Genomic DNA, 21,276 nt, shown 5'->3' on the forward strand with positions numbered 1-21,276 from the left:
ACACACACACACACACACACACACACACACACACACACACACACAATACACACAATAGAATTCACTAGTGGCTGTGAACCATCCTGACTAAATACCAGCTATCTATCATCTGAGATATTTCATACTTTTTCAATTCAATAAGCCAATATGATTTATGTAGTGGCTCAGGCAGCTTTGCTATAGAATTATGTTGAGATTTAGGAGTATAGACAGTGATATAAGTTATTTGTGTTTTAGATTTAAGTGCGCAATAAAATAATTAAGAAAAAAAAAAAATCTGCAAACAGTTTGGAACCACAATTAGGTTTTTACTGAATATGCTTGAAGTTTTTGGGTTTGGGAGGTTCAGTCACATAATATGCATTTGTGCAGCTCTGCGACTGTCACGGTGCTAGCATTCTGGAAACTGGTAAGCTTTAACCCCTCGACTGAAAGATTTGTTTTGCTTATTTTTAGTAAGTAGTCTTTTTATTATTTTTATTCGCTGTGTCCAGGCTAAAATGCTCCCAAATTTTAGAAGTTTTGGTACGTGTACCTGATGTTGACACCGCCATTTCCGTATATTACCGCTCAGAGACAGAGACGCTATTGCGCATGAGCGACTCTCGGCAGAAATTATAATCAGGTGAGATGCCTCACTCTGTTGGAAAAACGCGTCTGGCGACAATAGTCGACAATGGAATTCATTGTCGACTATTTCTATTATCGATTTTTGTCGACAACGTCGACTAATCGTTGCAGCCCTACTGGAGAGTGAAAGTTTCTCTGTGCTCATCTTAAATCTGAGTTTAAGATGACTATGTACAAGCATGATATTTTTGAGATCATAACTACTTTAGAGCCAGTCATGGTCCAGTATGCAACTAGGACAATGTAAAACTTCAGCATATTGGTAAAAATGATGAAAATAGTATTTGTGCACAACAACAGACAGTGGGCACGTCTAAAAGAAATATACATACCAAAAATGTGTAGGTCTACAGTAACAAAGAGTAATTTACCTTAAGTGAACATATATCAAATCCTGAAAATACCCAACAAATACTAATAACCAGTAATGTTAAAAAAATGAAAGAAATTCAAAAGGAAATTCTATATATTATGTATACAAGCTGTATGTCCATGCCATGTCCAAGTGTACGAAACCATCTTCACATATTAACGATGAGTTTCAATGAAGAAATAGATACATACAAGAAAAGGCAGTTACTGGAGACTCTTGCAAATCAAAATTGGGTTAAAGAAGAGTGTTATATTATGCCAACAGAAGTACATGATATATGAAATAAGCAAATGTTTTCACAGCCGCTTCTGGGGATAATGTAAGAGTTTAAAGGATATTAGAAAAATGGCAGAAAGTCTAGGGCGGCAAGGTGGAGCAGCAGGTAGTGCCTCACAGCAAGAAGGTCGCCGGTTCGATCCCCGGGTCGGGCAGGGCCTTTCTGTGTGAAGTTTGCATGTTCTTCCCGTGCATGTGTGGGTTCTCTCCGGGCACTCCGGCTTCCTCCCACAGACCAAAAACATGCTCATAAGGTTAATTGGTGACTCTAACATTGTCCTTAGGTATGAGTGTGAGCGTGAATGGTTGTCTGTCTTCGTATGTTACCCTGCAATCGGCTGGCGACTGGTTCAGGGTGTACCCTGCCTCTCGGCCGTTGACAGCTGGGATAGGCTCCAGCCCCCCTGCAACCCTGGAAAGGGATAGTCGGGTATGGATGGATGGATGGATGGATGGATGGATGGATGGATGGATGGATGGATGGATGGATGGATGGATGGATGGATGGCAGAAAGTCTTTAGTGTGACAATCCAAAATGTTTCTTATTGGAGGAGTTTTTGTCACCACTTCTTGTATGGATATGTATGATTTCAGGGGCAACTTCTTTCTAAGAAGATGGGCTTCTGTGTCCTGCTTGATTTTAATGAATGGCCATTAGCAGATAATTAGGTAATTTGAATTTTTTGTGTGAGTTGCATGCTCCACAAGTCTGTCTTTTAATGGCCTCCAGAAACCAAGGTTTGCATCCTGAGTCCCATCTGCTGTGACGATTAGGCAACAGTAACAATTTAGACACATTGTGTCTCTAGTGATGGCAGACTTTTTTAAAAATTGAACCATGGTCTCTCCCTAACCTTAACCAAGTTCTGCCATTCATAAACATAATCATTAACAAAACAATTTAGGTTTTGTGCTACACAGAAAGCAATGTGAGGACTCTGGCTCAGGCTGCTGCCTTCAAGCCTGCATTCAGGGAGAAACAAAACCCAAATGTGTTTCCTTTGCTCAGTCGGAGTCAAATAAAAATGCTTGAAATGAACGAATAAATGAATTTGAAATGATAAAGTTAAAGTCAATAACAATTGCATTCAGTTCCTTGCCACTGCTATTTAAATTAAATACAAAACTGGATATAGTACAATCTGTACTTTTATTGGCAACTTTTTCAATCTTTAATTGTGTTAAGCCCATTGCTTACACGAACTGAACATAAAACAACAGCAGATGAGAGCTGAGAAACAAGTCAGCAAGCAGAGGCCTCTAAATCCCTTCACTCTGCTGCTTCATACTACACTGTGAATTGTAAGAATTCAAAGGCTTCACAAGATCAACATGGCAAAAAGATGATTTCCATCCTCATTCTTGTTTTATAAGAACATTACACTTCCATCAGTAATCCATTCTCTCCAACTTTCTTTTTAAAACTTTCTGCTGTCGTTTGGATCGACTCAAACCAAGAAAGAGGAATGCATATTATTTATTATACACATTCGTTTCTGTTGTCTTCCATTTTTTTATGCTCAGGTTTTTTGCAATAGCAGCATTTTTCAGTGGCTGCTGGGCCGGAGCGTAAACTGCAGGAACACAGATATGATTTACATTCAGAGGCATTCCTCAATGTTGCTTTCACAACTACAAAGCTGTCTGAGGAGGGAAACGGGACCATCTGTAACTTTCTCTTCTCTCAGTGGGACAGCATACAGAAGTTACACATAAAGCCTGTGTATACTGTATATGTTTGTGTGCAGGGTAATGCAAATCACTTTGAGATGTCTGCTGTGATGTTTGTGAGTGAATTCCTGTCGAATATGGGTTTGTGAATCCATGTCTCTGCATCTCCATATTGTGGTAAGTATTTTTGAAAGCATGTACCCAAAAGCTTTGCAAAACTCTGTGTGTACAGATGAAACACCACATGTCCCTTTAAGATTTCTTGAAACTTCCAAAATACTCTTGTGTGTGCAGTGGAGACGTTGATGCCACTAATCTTGTGAAGAGGCTCAAAGCAGTTTCTTTTCAATATGACCATAATTGTTTTATAATCATTATTTTACACTAACCACAGCTCAGATCCGTATGTGTAGGTGTAGTGTGAAGGTGGGTGTAGGGTGTCACTCATAGTGAAGACCCCACAGGTACTTATCACCCAACTGCGCTCACCACTACAGAGCATTTTAGCATCTTGCAGCACACTGTTTTGTTTTTAAGCTCACAGCTTTATTGTTTTGGATGTGCATCGCCGCTCTCATCGTCGTCTTCTCTAGCAACAAAAATCTGCTGTTTTCCCCACTGTGCACTACCTACCCAGCGCCAAACAGCAGGCAGACAAAGATAAGGACTGGCTAGTGAACATAGTGGAACATTTAGCAGCTTAATAGCCAGTGGTTGGTGAAGACCAAAAACAGAGCTAATTGGAGAATGAGTATCGGTGGCCACAACTCCAATTGAATGTTAACATTGATTGCTGTACATTGGATGTGTACATAAGCAACTTATTGATAACATCAGCTTAATGAGGTGGCAATATGTCAGCCTTGGGTTTATAGCTCCTTCAGCTGCCGTGGTAGATAAGACAACATCCATACAGTATGTATCCTTTGTGTGACAGTGAAATGTGACTGGGACGGCACCAAAGCCAAACATTGTAATGGTTAGTTTGAAGGACTTGTTGTCTAACACAGTTAGAGTTCAAATAAGCTTCATGTAACATATAAAGTATCAAATACATAATAAATACACTGTCATATACATTTTCTGAAAATGATACTCACACATGTAAACAGTCTGAATTTGCATGTTGATTTCCCTCATGAAGAGGACAAACAGAGATGAATATCTTTCCCTCTTGCTGTGTTTGAAGAACTAACAGTGGAGCCAAGTTCCTTTGTTTATTTAATCAGCCGTCTTTGCTGGAGGAAACCCAAGTGAAAATGACACCATTTTCAGAGAATTTGCAATTCCTCTGAGCTGAAAACAACCCGGCCAGCAAAGCATGTCATTTTATCTCTCAGAGGGTGAGTGAGACACCCTCAAGAGCAAACAGGGCTTGGTTTTGTGTTTGCGTGGGCGTGCGTGTGTGTATTTGAGTGAGCGTGCCTCGGGAGGTGTGCTGCAACAAAAAGCCCCCAGCAGCACACCCGAAGAGGAAAGCAAATGAGTACTTTTTCCTTTTTCTGTGTTGATAGAAGAGCCTCGATATGTTCCTGTTCTTTCTCAGCAGGGCAAAGTGTATGTACTTCTGTCTCTGTGAGCTTTTGTGTGCATTCTTGCTTGTATGTGTGTGCTTTTGTTTGTGTCGGTTTATGTGTGTGTGTGTGTGTGTGTGTGTGTGTGTGTGTGTGTGTGTGTGTGTGTGTGTGTGTGTGTGTGTTGTAAGTTTTCCTGCAGTGCCTCACTGTTGCTCTGATTATAAGAGAGGCATTGGACTGTGTTTGCTCTTTGAATATAAATGCTGACTTGCTTTGCTAATTGTTAATACCATCTTGATACTTTAGCTTGTACCAAGCTAAGCTTAAGTGTGTGTCTACCTGTGGTTTGCACACATCTCAGTTCGTATTATGTTGTGTGGGAGTAATAAACACTTTAACCATGTTACGTGTGCATTTGCCACCAAGCAATTTGCATTTCAAATTCTTTGCAGGGAATGCTGTATTCTTAAATCAGGGAAAAAGCAGTTCAAACATGTAATTGCTGTAATGCTAATTTAATCTCTCCCCTCTCCTGGACAGGTGCAGCGTCACAGAGAGACTGGCAACAGGAGAACAAAGCACTCGCAGAAAAGGTACTGTGCACACACGCGCACATACACACACACACACACACACACACATAAACACAGACACACTCCTACGTGTTTAGACACATTAATGAACATCCATATTTTTCCCTCTGGCTATAGTGTAATGTTCAATTTAATGGTCTAATGTTCCTTAATGACTACTTTATGTGCATGGGCTTATTGTGCATCTATCAACCTGAAGCACATCTAATCAGACAATTAGCCCTCATCTTGGGCTAATTTCCATGTATGTATTCATCACCACAACAGGCTGTTAAACAGGAGCGCGGATGCATTGTCACTTCTTTTCACATGGTAGACTGGTAGACACACACCTCTATCTGTCCTTCTGTCTGTCTGGACAGAGTAAAGCGAAGCATCAACCCAAATACAGCTGCAGGTATGGATAGCTAACTGTAGACCAGCTGATTCTGTACAGTTAAATCCAGAAGTGTGCACTTGGATCACTCACTGCTCTCATGCAACCAGCTGTTCATATTTTTCTACTTGAAGATCAGTCGATTTCACCCCTGGCTTGTGCAGGATAATAATCAGGATAATGATTGCTACTCACAGTTTCCATTTTTGTGCAGTAATGCCATAGATAAAACTTAATGATCAAAAGGATAATACCTTAAATTATCACAGAGAGCACATGTACAGCCAAGCCAGACCAAGGGCCTGGATGGTAGATGGTAGTGGGACGTTGTCTCGATATCATTTTCATTTGTTGCAAGTCTTTAATTGCATGTGCTTCCCTTATTTGAAAATTGTGTGTTTCCAAACAAGCCCTGTCGAGCTACGGTGGTTGGCACAGCTGAAATTGGGTTTGTTTTAGTTGTCACTTTGGCACTAAATTAAGACGCCTCCAGCTGCTCAGAACACCTCTTATCAGAATTGCAAGAGCAGTAGTCTTGCTTTGAATTGGCAGAAACGCACAAACAGAGCTTTCAGAATTACTTAAACTGCTGGCCTCTTTCCCTTTGATTTACATTTTCATATCGTATACATGAATTGTACTGTAATGCACACAAACTACACCGCTCCATGCAATTAAGACAATACCTGTACTTGGTTAGATTAATGGGTGATGCTCCCTGTTGAATGCATTGCAGCCTCAGCAATGATACGAACTTTTAATCTGCATTCTCTGATTTGGGAATACACTCCTTCGCCTAATTACGCATGGGTTAAACAGCAAGGGTATGTTCATCACTTAATTAAATTTTCAGCTCTGGGATCTGACAAAATAGGTACATGACCTCCTGCGCTTATTTACACACAGGACTGGTAAGATGTTCCACACAGATTTCAGTTTTGAACAGTGATTATCAGCAGTGTTGTCCTTAGGATACGTCCCAAGCTCCAGAACTCGTAACACCGTACTCTCTGGATAATGAGAATACAGCTTGAAATTGTATAAACAGGATTATGATGAGCAGTTCTCAGGTTTATGCCCCATGACCACGGTTTTTCATGCAGTTTTTGCCATCGTGGCACTATTATGTGCAATTAATTACCTTGACATAATTTAGTGCAACCTTTCACTCAACCTGAGTATAAAAGCAGGCAATAATAAATTTTGTGGTTATACACATTGCTGCAGTACAGAGTTTAGAAGACAAAGGTCTAATTAGGCTTGCTACTTTTTTCACAGTGGGTTGTTTTGAAGTACGTGGAACTCTCTTTTTGTACAGTTGTGATCTGATGCCGTGTTTTATATGAATGGTTCCATTGCAGCCAACACAACAACCATTGAATGTTGTGATTCATCATACGAGAGGCTAATACCTGGAGGTTTGAGCTGGTTTGACTCCATAACATTCTAATGGCGTGTGTACGTGCATAGCTCCGTTTTGCTGGAGGCGCAGAGATTTATTATGTCAGTGGTTTGATCTTAAATATCTGAGGTTAACACCAAAGAACGCATCCTAATGTGTGGTGCACTGTGGTGCGTCTGCAAGTATGTTCATAGATTTGTTTTCAACAGAAGAGAGTTTAGAATTTGGATGAAGTTGTTTTGGAGATATGAAACATCTTCATCGTCTTAATGGAACATGAGGACAGTGTCGATGCAGTGCAGCAGAGAGAGTAAAGGGAGTAAAACTGAGAAGGACAGGAAACAAAACAAAAAGAGAACGTGAGATTGTGACTGCCAGTTTTGTGGCACTGATAATGTGTTAAATCTAACCTTTCCAGTAACTAAGCTGTTTTATTCCTCCTGCAGTTATTAAATGTGAGAATATGAGCCACTGGCATAACCAGCCATGATTTGAAATCCACTCAAATACTTACCATCATGTGGTCAAACATGCAGAAGGAAATTGGTCTCAGAATGAGCCAGTTTATTCTGATTGAGCTTCGCATCTGGTTATTAGCAGAATGAAAGCCTCTGTGTCAACAGTAGCTGTTGAAACAGGTGCAAGGGATGAAAAGACAAATGATGGGAATATGAGCATAAGAAGGTGAACCTAAAACACAAGGTAAACATGCAAACACAGAGACATTCACAAGTGAAGAAAGGCAGGGCAAAGAAAGAAGCAGCCTAAGCAGAGTGGAGACAGGAGAGGAGAGTGACAGTAGTGGAAGCCTTTGATCTCAGGTTTCTAATCAATGGGGATTATGGTCCGTGTGCCTGTGTCAGTCCTGATTATGGCAACAGCACCAGGAGACAGTGGTGCATCCAGAAGAGTAGCAGACAAACAGTCCCTTATTCTAAAGAGAGGTGTTCTGCGCACCCCTGTCTGGAGGCATCTGATCAGGTGTCTCAACTGTTTGACAGGACTCAGAAATTGAACCTGCAAATGTATGAAAATCTGTGCCACACCCAAACGTAGTCTGTAGAGACACTACTGTCATGCTTTGTCAACCAAAGTGCTACTCTGTGCCTCATATGCCAGCATTTCTATGAGTGCATCTCCACTGTAGGGAGAAAACATTGTGAATACATGACACAGGAAATCATATAAAACATAACACTATCAACTGCAACGCAAGGACAGACGGACCCTGGAGAACTACTCGAAAATCTTTGAATGTGAATTCTTTCAACTTCCACTGACAGCAGATGGGTTTCACCGTGTATTTCAGGGGAGTTAAAATGTCAGGATTCTTAGTGACGTTTGCCGGAGACAGCTTTTGGAGTATGATGGATGTCTTGTCCTCTGTTTTTTTTCCCCCTCTTTTGTCATTACACACGACATTGGAAAGCACAGAACACACAGTTTTCAATCTTTTTTTTTCTCTCGTTTTGATTGGTAGGGTGAGGCTAGTTGTCACAGTAATTAGATATATACCTCGAGAATTTTAAACTTACAATATATAAAGATGGTTAAACATCTTGTTTCCTGGCATTGGAAGTATATGAGATAACATGCTAAATATGCTAAACTGTGAAATTGCGGTCATCGAGTTGCACATTGCTTATCAAGAAATGATTCTGTCTTTTATTGATCCCACTCAGGGAATCAGGGAAATGCAGTGGCACAGCAACAAAAGATGATACAAGAACAGATGTTTATACTCTATATGTAAATCTAGATTACTATATACGTATGTACATCTACTATATATAACACTGAGCTTCAAATAAGTGTATTGAGCCACAAAATATCACAAATAAGGGATGAATGAATATGTAGAACAATGCATGTGACTGGATATCGGCTGGATTTTGTAGGCTTCAGGTGATGACTTCAGAAAATCTTTTGCCAAACATATAGTCATGAGAACATTTAGGTTGAGGTTTAATATTGGTATCTGCACATTTTTAGCTATTAGTGATACATAGATTGTTCTGCAGCAACTAGATGTTGGAAAGTTTGGTGTGTAGCTGAGAAATCTTTTGGCAGTTAAGACCATAGCGCCACCTAGAGTGTAATTCCCCTATCCCAAATGTACAGACATTAAGGAGGTTTTGAGTACAGAAACCTGGAGAAACCAAACTGTGTCATCCACTTTTTCCCTGAACGAGTTCTATTGCCAAAGAAATGTCTAATTAATACTTGGACACAAGCACCATCCTTTAAATGATGCTTTTGATATTTTTAGCTGTTCTCTTACTGGTGAGATTTTGCTCTATTTTTGCTCGGTTAAGACCATGCTGCTGAAAACAGTCAGAGTCTGTCAGTGTGACAGGCTCTCAGCTAATGAACTGGACCTTTGTATCTCCTCCTCACTGGGCTATTCCTGGAACCGATAGCATCACAATCTGATGTCCTGGTACAGAGATGTAGCCAAGATAACCCATTCAGTCTGACCTTACCTCCCTCTGTACTGGAGGCTTTGCCAATTTGACCCTGCGTTACCGCGATCAATACTAGATGTCTTAACAGTCTGACCTCACCCCGTAAAAGCTTGAACTTTTCTTTAAAATATGACGATGATGCCTGTGTGGTTTTCTGGACTGTGATAATGTCGTGGTGCAATAAATAATGTCTATTCATATAGTAATATATGTGTATTTTCTAAGTAGTATTTTTACATAAAAATGCCAGCTAGGTCCATCAATGCTAAAGAGGCAACTACATGACCTTAAAGCTTTACAAACTCTGCTTTGTTTATTTATGTATTTTTTTTCCTTTGTGTCTTGTATTAGAATTAAAAAAATATGGGTATGGTGTACGGTTGTACCTAAAATCCAAAACAAACTGACGAATCTAAAAAAAACCCCTCATACTCAGAGTCAGAGTGAACAAAATGAGAGCAGGCATCTGGCATTACACAATTTACGAGAGCGTGTCCCTGTACAGGTTGTACAATTCTTATTGCAGAGAAAATGCAATTGTACCTTTCAAGCAAAACCAAAATGGACATTAAAGCAAGTTGAAACAAAGAACACTATTTTTAAAGCACAGGAAAGTCAGAGCAACAAAAAGCTGATGTAGACCAGCATTCTGTCGTTCAAGAAATTGCACTTCTTGAAGTAAGTTTTTAAAGAGGTTGGCTTGATCTCATCAGACAGGTTGTTCAAAGAGTCTGCCGGGGCCCTGATGTAGAAAGCTTGATAATCCGTAGTCGTCTGTCTAGACTGTGAAATGACCAGAGCAGCGCTGCCTCAGGATCTCAAGCTGTGCTCTGGCTCATAAGGGCTTAGAAGCTCAGATACAGCTAGGCGCTAGTCCAAGACGTGTCTTAAAGGTAATTAATAAGATTTCTAAATCATTCCTTCTTTGCACTGGTTGCCAATGAAGTCAGGTGAGTCCCAGTCTTCTATAAAAGCAAGCTTTTCAGCAAAATCGGGTCAAATACATCTTTAAAGATTGATGGGTTCTTGATATTTTTACTGGTAAGTGGAAATGTAATAAATCCAGCAGCTTCTTTAAACAAGAACCAAACCTTGCCCACAGATGTGTACATGAAGATGATCAATAGTGGTCTTCTGCCTACGCTTATAAAATGATTGTCAAGGGACTTGACCAATCAGATTGCTTGCCTTACAATTCATGGCTGAAACTCATCATATCCCTTTTATGATGAAAGTCTGACCAAACCCTCTTCAGCTTGATCAGTAATGAAAGGCTCACCAACAGTTTGTAGCTTAATCAATAATAAAAGTCTTCTGCTTATAACTTAATCAATAATTAACATTTTACCAATGTGACTCAGCCTGATCTCTGTCAGTGCTGAAGGTCCAACAAATTGGTCCCTTCTGGGACAAACTATGTATTAAAAAAAGTTGAAGTATTTTGGTAGTTCAAGGGGAAAGACAAGGTTGAAACACCTATTGTAGCAAATGATGTACAAACGGGCCTGGTGCTCTGAGGGGTCTTACAGAAGCTTGGTCCTCTTGAGACTCTGTTTAAGCTTTATGTATGTATGTATGTATGTATGTATGTATGTATAGATTAGTTATCCATTGGTTATTTGTTTCTGTGCAGAACAAAGTAGAAGCAGAGATTGTCAAGCATATCACAGATTCACCGTCACTTTCCATTTTTCTTCCACAATAAAAGCCTGAGACATATACTCAACGTAATTGCTTACCAGAAGCAGGTTAAACTCACTGAGAACATTTCATGAACAGGCAGCCCAATAAAATAGCTTACAAACCACACACACACACACACACACACACACACACACACACACACACACAGTTGCCGAATGTTGAGCTAAAAGTGGCCAATTGGAAAATTTGAGCATATTGCTCGACCCTATTAGCAAGTAGCATATTTCACAAAGTTTCCGAAAAGAAAACACTAAAACATTGAAAGTCAATGAAAAGCCTGTTTCAGCATGTGTGAAACGTGATTGTTACTTATCACTGCAATTTGTTATGTTTCTCCAACCCAAAGAGAACTCAGAACAACAGTTAGACAGAGGTTCCGCATAAGCAGGACAGTGTAGCCGATACCCATAATAATGCCTGTCAATAAGACAAGCTTTAAAATAACCACCTATTGTGGTTCACTGCCATTGAGCTGTTTATTTGGTAATTGAATACAATCCCAACTGAGCGCCGGGAGCACTTCTTCCCTCGCTGTCATAGCATTGAACAGACAGCAGCAACAGAAGAACGTGTCAATCCTTTTGATCCTCCGTAGTTGCTTTATCGTCTCTGCACAGCTTATGGTATTGGATTGTTGCTGCATTTGTGTGTCATTTCAACCCACCTTTAAATCACAGAAGAAAGAGACAGACATCTAGCACAGGTGGGAAGAGGCTGACTTTTCTTTTTCTCCACCTATTTACTGAAAGGTACAGGAGAATACGTTGTCATTTCTGTCCCACAAGGAACAGAAGCCTTTGAAAGGAGAAGATGAAAGGAGAGAAATGGTTTGTTTGAAAGGGAGGGAGACCAACAGCTCATGAGGTGACAGACAGAGAGGTTTTTGAAGTTTTTTGTCCATTTTTTTTTGTTTTAGGTCATGCCTGAGCAAAATGATAGGGGAAGATGAAGAGAATTGAGAGAAAGGAAGGGAAAGGGAGGCGGAGGACTACAAGTGCATGTCAAACTCAGGCAATGACAGGCTGTTTGATGTGTTTTATGCAAGTACCATATAGTGGAGAGACAAATTGGAAAATAGGACTGCTCTCTAAAAACCTTGTACATGTGTTTTGCAGCGAATACACAAAAGATAATAACTACTAAAGAATAAGACAAAAAGTATGCAGCTGTGAGTAGAATTCAGACAAAAAGCCAAATGAAATGACTCTGTTTTGTTCATTCTGCATACGCTGTTAGTGCTTGAATGTCATGCCTGAAATGCAAAGCAACTTTTAGTTTAGTTTACTGGTGCTTTCCACCTTTATATTCATATTTTTTATTTTATTTTTGCCATCCATTCTAAGATGACTAGCGGGCAGCTCTGAAATGGAAAATGAGTTTGCTAAAAGCCATGTATTGTGTCAGGACAGAATAGAGGGGCAGTGGGTATTCAGCTGGAGCATACAGTGAGAGAGAAAAAGTCCATTCATGTCCTCCTGACTCATAGCTGGGTGAACTTAAAAGGACTTAAGCATTTACCTTCACTGTCTGGGTTTTTAACTGTCCTCTCACGCTCTGTCGTCCATCCATCTGTTTCCTGTGCTCTTTTCCGTCTGTCCGTTCATGTGCATCCCATCCTCACGAACACGATATCTCAGGAACGCCTTCAGGGAATTTCTTCAAATGTAGCACAAACACTCACTTGGACTCAAAGATGAACTGATTGAATTTTCATAGTCAAAGTCTTTTTTGACCGTAACTCAAGAATTCATAGAATTATGACAAGATTTCACACAAATCACTGTGACGTCATAATGCTTTTGAATTCTTAGCTTCGTACTCCACCACAAGCTCATTGGTTCTGCTGATATTGAGCTTATTGTCATCGTTGCACCATGCGAAGAAGCTTTCTGTCATTCCTCTTTACTCATCTGCACATACTTGCAACTGATTGAAAGGTGTCTGTCAGTTTTACGTGAATCAGCAGATACGTTGTAGCAGTAACAGTAATGTTGGTGGCAACATTTAATTCATCATCATTGCCTACAATTAAAGATAAAAAAAATCACTTGCTAAAAGGATTTTATTATTTATATATGCGAACAATTACATGAAATGGCTAATGAGAAATGCCTTACATATATACATATACAATATATAAAGAGTACATACAGACTATTGTACCGTTAGAATCCCACATTAGCCAATGTATTTTTGCCCCTTATGCGAGGATTTTTATTTTACTTTACTTTTATTCCTAACCCTAACTGGGAATTGGAAACACTTTCCGACGACTGACTACTGTTTAGTACTTCTTCACTACATGTTATCCCAGTGCCTCCTGTGAACATTTGTTTACATCTTCCTTGATAAATTGGTCATAGTGTTCAGTGTGGGTCAGGCAGTCATCAGTGGCCTGAGGTTGTATTATTTGCTGTAGAATGGAATCCATTTCTTGGTCCCATCTTTGCTATGAAACAACCCTGGGACAGAGGAAAAGACTTGTGTAGCCCTCTGGTTGTGCAGGCAGCCAATGAACAGAGCCCAATGGTCCTGAAAGACAAGGCAATTTGGCCAGAGTGATGGGAATAATGAGAAAAGCGTCGTAATGTTGCCAGAGTCCAATTTACAAGGTGGATAGAGAGAGAGAGAGAAAGAGGCAGGGACAGAGAAGGAATAAAGGAAGGCAAGAGACGGGCGAGTGAGAGGGTGAGCGATCACCCACGCAGGAAAGCCTCGTATTGGTTTTGTGTTCATGTTGAGGTGGCTGCACATTAACCTGTGCAAATGGAGGTTATGGCTTTACTTCCATAGGGCGAGCAAGGAGGGGACAGCAGAGCTGCTGCCAGAGAAAGTGAGAGAGACAAAGCAAGCAAGCAATGAACATAGCAGAGAGTGAATTCAGTCTCTCCATCTCTACAGCATACGGCTTTCAGCCTGAGAATTAGCCACACATACGTCATTATACAGCATGTCTCTGGAAGAACAGATTTGCCGTGCAGAGTGAACAAAAAAAGACTTTTAGGGATGAAGAAAATCTTCAGAGAAAGAGAGAATATGAAAACCCTGTCAGAGAGATAAAAGGAGATGATGGAAATGACAACTAGAGATAAAAAATGAGAGCAGCAAATACAAGAAGACGGACCAGCAAAGAGCAAATGTGATTTTCTAAAGAGGTGAATAAAACCATGAGCAGGAGAAATTGTGAGTACGGCAGAAAAAGTGTCCACCTGGCCACTCTCCTCTTTCCTAACTCCACGTTATGACACAGTAGTGTGACAAGATTTCAGCAGATGGGTGTTTCCTGCCCCCTGGTACCAGTCCAGGACTGAGACTGGCGTCCAGCCTGCAGCATCTCAAACCAGAAGCAGCACTTTTGCCTTCCTTTGCACTGGCTGCTCATGATCACGGTGTCTCTCTGAGGGACTGTATGTCTCTGTGTCTCAGCAGCTGTGGAGGTACTAGAGATTACCATCGCAGCTGGATTACAGAAGGCGATTGCTTCATAAATGTTTTCACTGTCCGTCTCTCGACTCTTGGCTCCCAAGGCTGACTTATCTGTTCTCACTGAGCCCCCCCGAAGGCTGCTGAGACGAAAGAGACCACATACACAGAATGAGATGTCTACAGGGCAGACAGCAAGCAGTTAGTGAGGAAGCAACAGTCTAAAATGCCCTGTGGCCATGGAAAGAGAGGACACACACACACACACACACACACACACACACACACACACACACACACACACACACATACACACGCACACACAGTGAGAGTTAATGAAGCTTTCCAGCGCATATCCCTTCTGTAATCCAACGGGGATGTTAATCTCCTGTGGGTCCCCTAACTGCTAAAACACACTGATACACACACCTACACACACACATTTATTCAGAGGGAGACTGTGATCATGAGCAGCGTGTGGGAAGGGAGGCATGCGGTGGCAGCTTCTCGTTTCATGATGCAGCCGGTTGGATGAGAGAAGCTTGTTTGGCTGTTCAGATTTCTTTTCTGTGTCTCTTGAACCCTCTTGTCAGTGCGCCTGTTTTGTTCGTTATTAAATCCCTATAATCATTTTACTCTCACTCCTCTTTTATTTCATCTTGTACATCTTTCAAAGGGTTAGCTTCCCCAAGTCATTTACACTTTGAAATGACTGTGGTCTGTATTTGGATAAGAGTGTGTGTGTGTGTGTGTGTGTGTGTGTGTGTGTGTGTGTGTGTGTGTGTGTGTGTGTGTGTGTGTGTGTGTGTGTGTGTGTGTGTGTGTGTGTGTATATTTTATGCAGATAACAAGCATGTTTATGCACCCCCTCCAAAGATGTAAATGCAGCCCGTACAGCATGTTTTGAGAGAAAGCCCGCGGGTGTGGAAACGTCATGACCCATTGTGAATTTTGCCATCCGCTCGGCTTTTCTGAAGAGCTGCAAGCACAATACACTCCCACTAGTAATGGCTCCCTTCACTCATCCATGGTGAAGGAATCATTATGGATGTGGGAGGGACTAGCGCTCACAGCATACTGTTGTGGTAATAACAAGCTGTCATCTTTTTTGTTGTTTCCTATGAAGTAATCATGACAGACAACTCTTCACACCTACAATGAAAACTAAGAACAAACTGTGCAGCGCTGTGAATCCCTTTTTCCCCCAACACTAAATGTGAATATTAACTTAACCACAACATTTTTCACAGAAAACAGATACAATTTTGAGCCTCTAAGCCATGACTTTTGCATGCTAATATGCTATATGCTATCACCTCTAAGCCAGGCAGTGATGGTAATGTCTGAATCTATTCTTCTGTGCTCTGTGTTGTGACAGACTCAAATTTTTAATCTGTTTAGCAAACACTAAAGCATTTAGGCCAAATCCTCATGTAATTTAATCTTCTGTGCTCCTTCATTAAGACAAACACGGGAACTGCAGTTCATTATGAGTTGATCCCATGTACCGTAACTCACTACAGCATTACATGTGTATTAAAAAAATAGTGACCAACAAAGCAATAAAAAACCTGCTTCATAGGTGAGATAAAGCGACCTGTTTCAAAACCAGCCTCGACATCCTGTAGAAAATGCAGCCTCCTCTGCAACCAGAACGTATCCCCCACATTTTACAGAGTAACAGTCACAACGCTACGGCACTGGTATATTGTCAGAATCAAACAAATGAATTAGCTTTTTGCTCCTGCTTGAGCGACACATAGGCAGTGACCACTCTGAGGCAAACTTGCTTGTTAACTCAACTGCCAGCTCCTCTAAACAGTGAATAATGTGACAACAGGTGAATATATGAAGCATGCGGACAGGGTTGAGAGGTTCACTCACTGCTCGATTGAAGATTAAATGCAGCAAGATGTGTGACATGCGCAACTGCAGTTATTGCCACAGTACGATCTATGGACTTTACAGTGAATAGAGAGGTCAGAGGAAAAACAGCAAGTAAAGAGAAACACATGGAAGGAAATAAGAGCTCTTTGAGTGTGAAACAGTGCGGCTGAAAAGCCAGAATCAGTGATAACATCATATAGATAACTGATCCTCAAAATCCCTAATGAGCATCCCCAGCACTTTGAAAGAATATTTTTTTTCTGGAGAAAAAATGGGGTCTTATCCACGATCAGCCTAATTAGGTGTTACAGAGTGTGTATTAAGGTCAAATAGGCCAATATATAGTCCACACAAAGGGCTAAGCATGCCTTTAAATCGGCATCTTTTCTTAGCCATCAGCGTTGCTTGATAGAGCCACAAAGCTGCATAAAACCCTTTGTAGTGTGAGATTTTGACCTGGTGTTTGCAACTGCAAATCCCAGTAATCCCGAAAGAGAAATTTGCATCACACTGCCTGATTGTTTCTGACACCATTCCTACTCTGCCGTCCCAGCACTCCAGTGCAGGAAGAGTTCATGGTGAGTTACCAAAATGCCAAACAGGTCCATTTAAGAAAGGGATGCTTCACTGGTTCATAACAGAAACAGCTATTTATGTAAAGGGAGTTTGCACAATGAGTTTTAGTCTAAAGAGCACGCTGTACTGTGCTACGCCTGGGCAGAGGCTGTGTCCACCAATCTGGGCGAGACAATATCCTTCTTATTTAGCTCATCTAAGAGAGACCAGACATCCTCCTTGAGGTCCAATTTTCACAGGGCATTGTGTTAGATCTAAAAGGTCAGTTTGTTAAGTGGCAGACTACAACTGACACAGCTGGTATCACAGGGTCTTGGAAGGATTCGACCCCAGGGAAAACCTCTCTTGGAGTGCCAGTAGGTAGCTGTTTGGCTAAAAAGAAATCTAGCTAGCTAGTGGCAGATTTGGTTGGCAGTACAAGTCCAGAAATAAAGGATTAGGAGCAAGGCCAGCAAAGGATAATTCGGCAGCCATACATGAGTGACTAGAATTGGTTCATAAATCAGTGAAGCCTCTTTTACACTGGACAAAAACCCACTAACATCTGGCTTCAGTCTTCAGAGGGAAAGAGTTCATTCACCAGGTCAAATGACTCCGCAGCAGTCATGGGTATTTATCAGCTTAGCAATCGGCAGCGATGGAAACATGATACTTGAGTGGACACGCTAATTTTCGCCCCTTTCCTGGTGCGACGATGATGTGCATTGAATGTCCAGATGTTGGGGTGTAAATAGCTTGATCTCAGACAGAATAGTCAACTTGTTTCCATCTCATCATCATCTCATCAAAGATATAAAAAAGTAACCACCAGCTTCATGCTGCTGTCTACTTCATGATGTTGAAGGTGACACACTCGAAAAAATAAAGGAAGGCAAACTCGTCTGCTAGCACTGAGAAGTCAATTGTGTATGTTTAGCAGGTTTAGCCACATTTAAAAAAACCTGCATATACATGTTAATTTTGATGAAAAAATGGTGTCATATTTTTTATTTTACTTATGTTTGTCCTTTCTTTGTTGTTGACTATGAAAGCAATATGCAACAATATCACCCATATAAATGTTCCAGAAATAAAAAAAAATCAAAGATGTATTTTTTTCTTCCGCTCACATTTAACTCTACTTGTTTTTCCACTCTATTTTTCCCTTTTGTTTGTGTGCATATGTATCAAATACATTCCACGGGGGCATGGTGTGTGTGATTGTTTATATGCATGTACGAGTGTTTATTTTTGCCTTTGGGGCATATTTATGAAAGATGAGACACCAGTGTAATGGTAATAGTCTGTAAATGTTTTTTGACTCTGGGGGCATTCGGAAAAAGGAAGCAAGCTCAATAGTTTACTATTATTATTATTTTTCAAATAGCTTTCAAGATGTTTCTTTCAATATCTGCCATTGGCTTTGTTCACCCAGGATATGTAGTGAGGCTGAGCATGCTCCTCATTTAAATAAAGGATAGCAAATTTGTTATTTAGAGACTGCAAATATCATCAGAATGTATATCAAGTCATGTTTTATAGTGTTTATATGTTTTGCTTTATTGCACATCTGTAAACCAGAGACAGTTATTTGTCATTTAGTGCTTGCTCTCCCATATCCAGCGTCACATCCGTATCTACGATGTGTGATAATAAGACTCTTTTTGAGGTATCCACATGACAAAGTTTGGATTAGTATCTCAGGGTAATTACACTGTGAATTTTTAAAGTAAATTCTATTTTCATATCGACTCACCTGCCCATAAACCTTTGTGGATAAAAGAGAGGGATATTGTCAAAGAATCAGGACAAAGAAAAAAAATCAAAGCTCACCTCAGAGAGAAATTTAATCTAACGAAGATGAAAATAGTTCGACAGACAAGATCAAAGTGATTTTTTCAACATCAAACTTTTAAGTGTGCTGGTTTTTGTGATTCATTTTACAGTTAGGACATTTTGCCGAGTGGCCGCTTTTGTGTGAGCTGAATGTTTTACCTTTTTCCTTTACATAAAGTGCCCCTGATGGCTTTTATTATAATTGGAACAGGCAGTTTCATTCCAGCCCCGCAGGGGGTGAACTCATCCAGTTTCTCTCAAGAAAATCACCAGGTAATACATAATGTGACAGCATTGTTTCACAGTCATCAATGTATGTTTTTCTATGTGCACATAATTATCTGTGAATAAGTGTGAAATGTGAATACACACACACACACACACACACATGCGTGCACACTCACACTTTTTTTTTTTCTATTTACAGCTTTAGAAAGCGCCTCAAGATTTAGAGGCTGCCTGCTGACAGATCTGTTTACAATCAAAGCAGGTCTGCTGTTATTAAAATGAAACAATAAAAAACACTTGATACATGGCACAGTGTGCTCTTGTGCTGGTGTGCACAAGCTGGTGTGCATTTCCCTATTGCATACATGTGGATATGACTGTGTATGCAAGATGACTGTAGGTTTGAAGGCATATGTGTCAGTGGGCTTGGTTTTGTGTCGACCGTGCGCGTGTGTTCTCTTTTCTGAAAATAAAGCGAGTAAATGAAGCCAGTTTTTAGTGCCTGAAGCATGTTGATTCTCTTCACTCTGAATGAGTGGGTCTGTCCTTAATTGAGCCTCCATGAAAAACCTCCTCTCGTTGTGCGTGGAAATGCTTGTGGGCATCAGCCTGAACCATGACCCAATGACTAAAGTATAATCCTGTGACTTTGAACCTCTTTCAAACTTTTATCGCTGCCAGTGCAAACTATCTATAGTTATATGAATGCACGGGTCTATTTCTGGTTGATGTTTAAAAGCAGTATGCCTTAAAGCAAGACACTTTGAATGCAGACGCAAGACCTTTAGCTCTTTTGTCTGTGGTGAGATAAAATGGCTGCATGACACTTGTACCTCATGATACATCTACATCTGTCTCTTTGTTGTATAAGACGAGTTAAAGAAACTTGTACAGAACAGAGCCTATTATGCAGTTTGAGGTTATAGTACGTGGACAATATACATTAATCAACATCACTGCAAATGTGATGTTGATGTTGAGGTTGAAGGGTGTTTGCAAAAAGGCTAATTTTCAAAAGATGTTCCATGGCAAGAGCAGCCATTCGATTAGCCATTAAGACATCAATAAAACACAAAATGTAAAATCAGAACAGAACTTAGCCAAAACAGGAAGCACCTGACATATCAGTATCAGTGTATATATATTGTCTGATAATAAAGTAGGTATGGCTTTACAGGTCTGTAATGTCTGAAAAATGTAAAGGATCCTTCTCATATATCTGATATACTGTCATTGGATTTTATTAGCCTCACATATTCATTAATCAGACTCGAGTATTAACACATTGTTATGGCAGCGGTTGATCTTGAGAGCTGTTTTCTATCATCCTTGTTACAGGAAGTGAATGAAACATCCATGTAGTTCCATTTATCATCATCACGTCTTGTAAGCATGCATGTGAGCCATCCACTGAAGCTAGCCGAGGGGACGCTGCTTTAGCTAATGGCTGTGAACAAGACGGTTCCACTTGGCTTTTCTCGCTCCTTCATCATCTGCACGCTTCTCATTTGTTTGGTGAATTCACCGGTTAAACGGCGTGTGTCGTGTCAGACAGCAGCTGCATGCTTGAGGGGAGGTTTCAAAGTAGAACATTTTCCATCTCTTCGGTGTAGAGCGGGCAGCATTGAGAGTCGATTCCAGCAAGGCCAAAGCCATTTTTAAAAGCATTAGCGGTCCTGTCTGAAGCGAGGCATGCTGCAGATTGTAACATATGACCAGCTATCTTTCCCCTATGGGTCTTTTATGATATACTGTATGTCAGTGTGCTTTATATGAGCATTTCTGTTCACCACACACATACATACACACATGTACAGGTGTGCATAAATTGTTTGACTTGTCTTGAAATGGAAGATGTACTCAGGTGAGCAGAAAAGATCTTGAAAGTGAAGAGCAGGAAGTCTGGGACATTACCTATGCATCAATTTAAAAAAACAACACCACCACCACATTTCCCCCTCCTAAAAAGGGATGCATGGCTCACACACGCTGAGATTTTCTGTTTCTCATTTATGTGCAAATTTGCTGATGTTTCAACATTTCCACCATAAATGATCAAAAAAAAAAGAAGCTAGTTAGGTGTGATAAGAAGACTTCCATCTGGCTACCGCAAAAGGAACCAGCTGAGAGCAATAGCCTGCTTCACCAACATGAGATGCATTGTTGTGATAAAAGCGCCTCTTGAATACAGACTACACAGGCTCATCTGTGAGATGTTTTCTTTCAACTCCTCTTCTGCCCACACATGGACGGACATGAACATGCTAAAACTCAAGGGAGTTGTGCTCAAAATTGCTGCCAGGATACATGAACACACACATACCACCGATAAAATTGCT

The 21,276-nt window shown here is 40.6% G+C and overlaps 1 protein-coding gene across 4 annotated transcripts in view; it reads left to right on the forward strand.

Moving 5' to 3' along the window:
* The window catches only part of tnr (tenascin R (restrictin, janusin)), a 160,715-nt gene that overhangs the window by 75,118 nt on the left and 64,321 nt on the right, over window positions 1-21,276 (forward strand). For all 4 annotated transcript variants that reach the window (XM_070973327.1, XM_070973329.1, XM_070973328.1 and 1 more), the window contains exon 3: window positions 5,009-5,061. The gene's annotated coding sequence lies outside the window, so the exon portion shown is untranslated. The remainder of the gene's footprint in view (window positions 1-5,008; window positions 5,062-21,276) is intronic.

The sequence above is a fragment of the Chaetodon trifascialis genome, chromosome 11 (assembly GCF_039877785.1).
Source record: "Chaetodon trifascialis isolate fChaTrf1 chromosome 11, fChaTrf1.hap1, whole genome shotgun sequence".
In the NCBI taxonomy this organism is placed as follows: Eukaryota; Metazoa; Chordata; class Actinopteri; order Chaetodontiformes; family Chaetodontidae; genus Chaetodon; species Chaetodon trifascialis.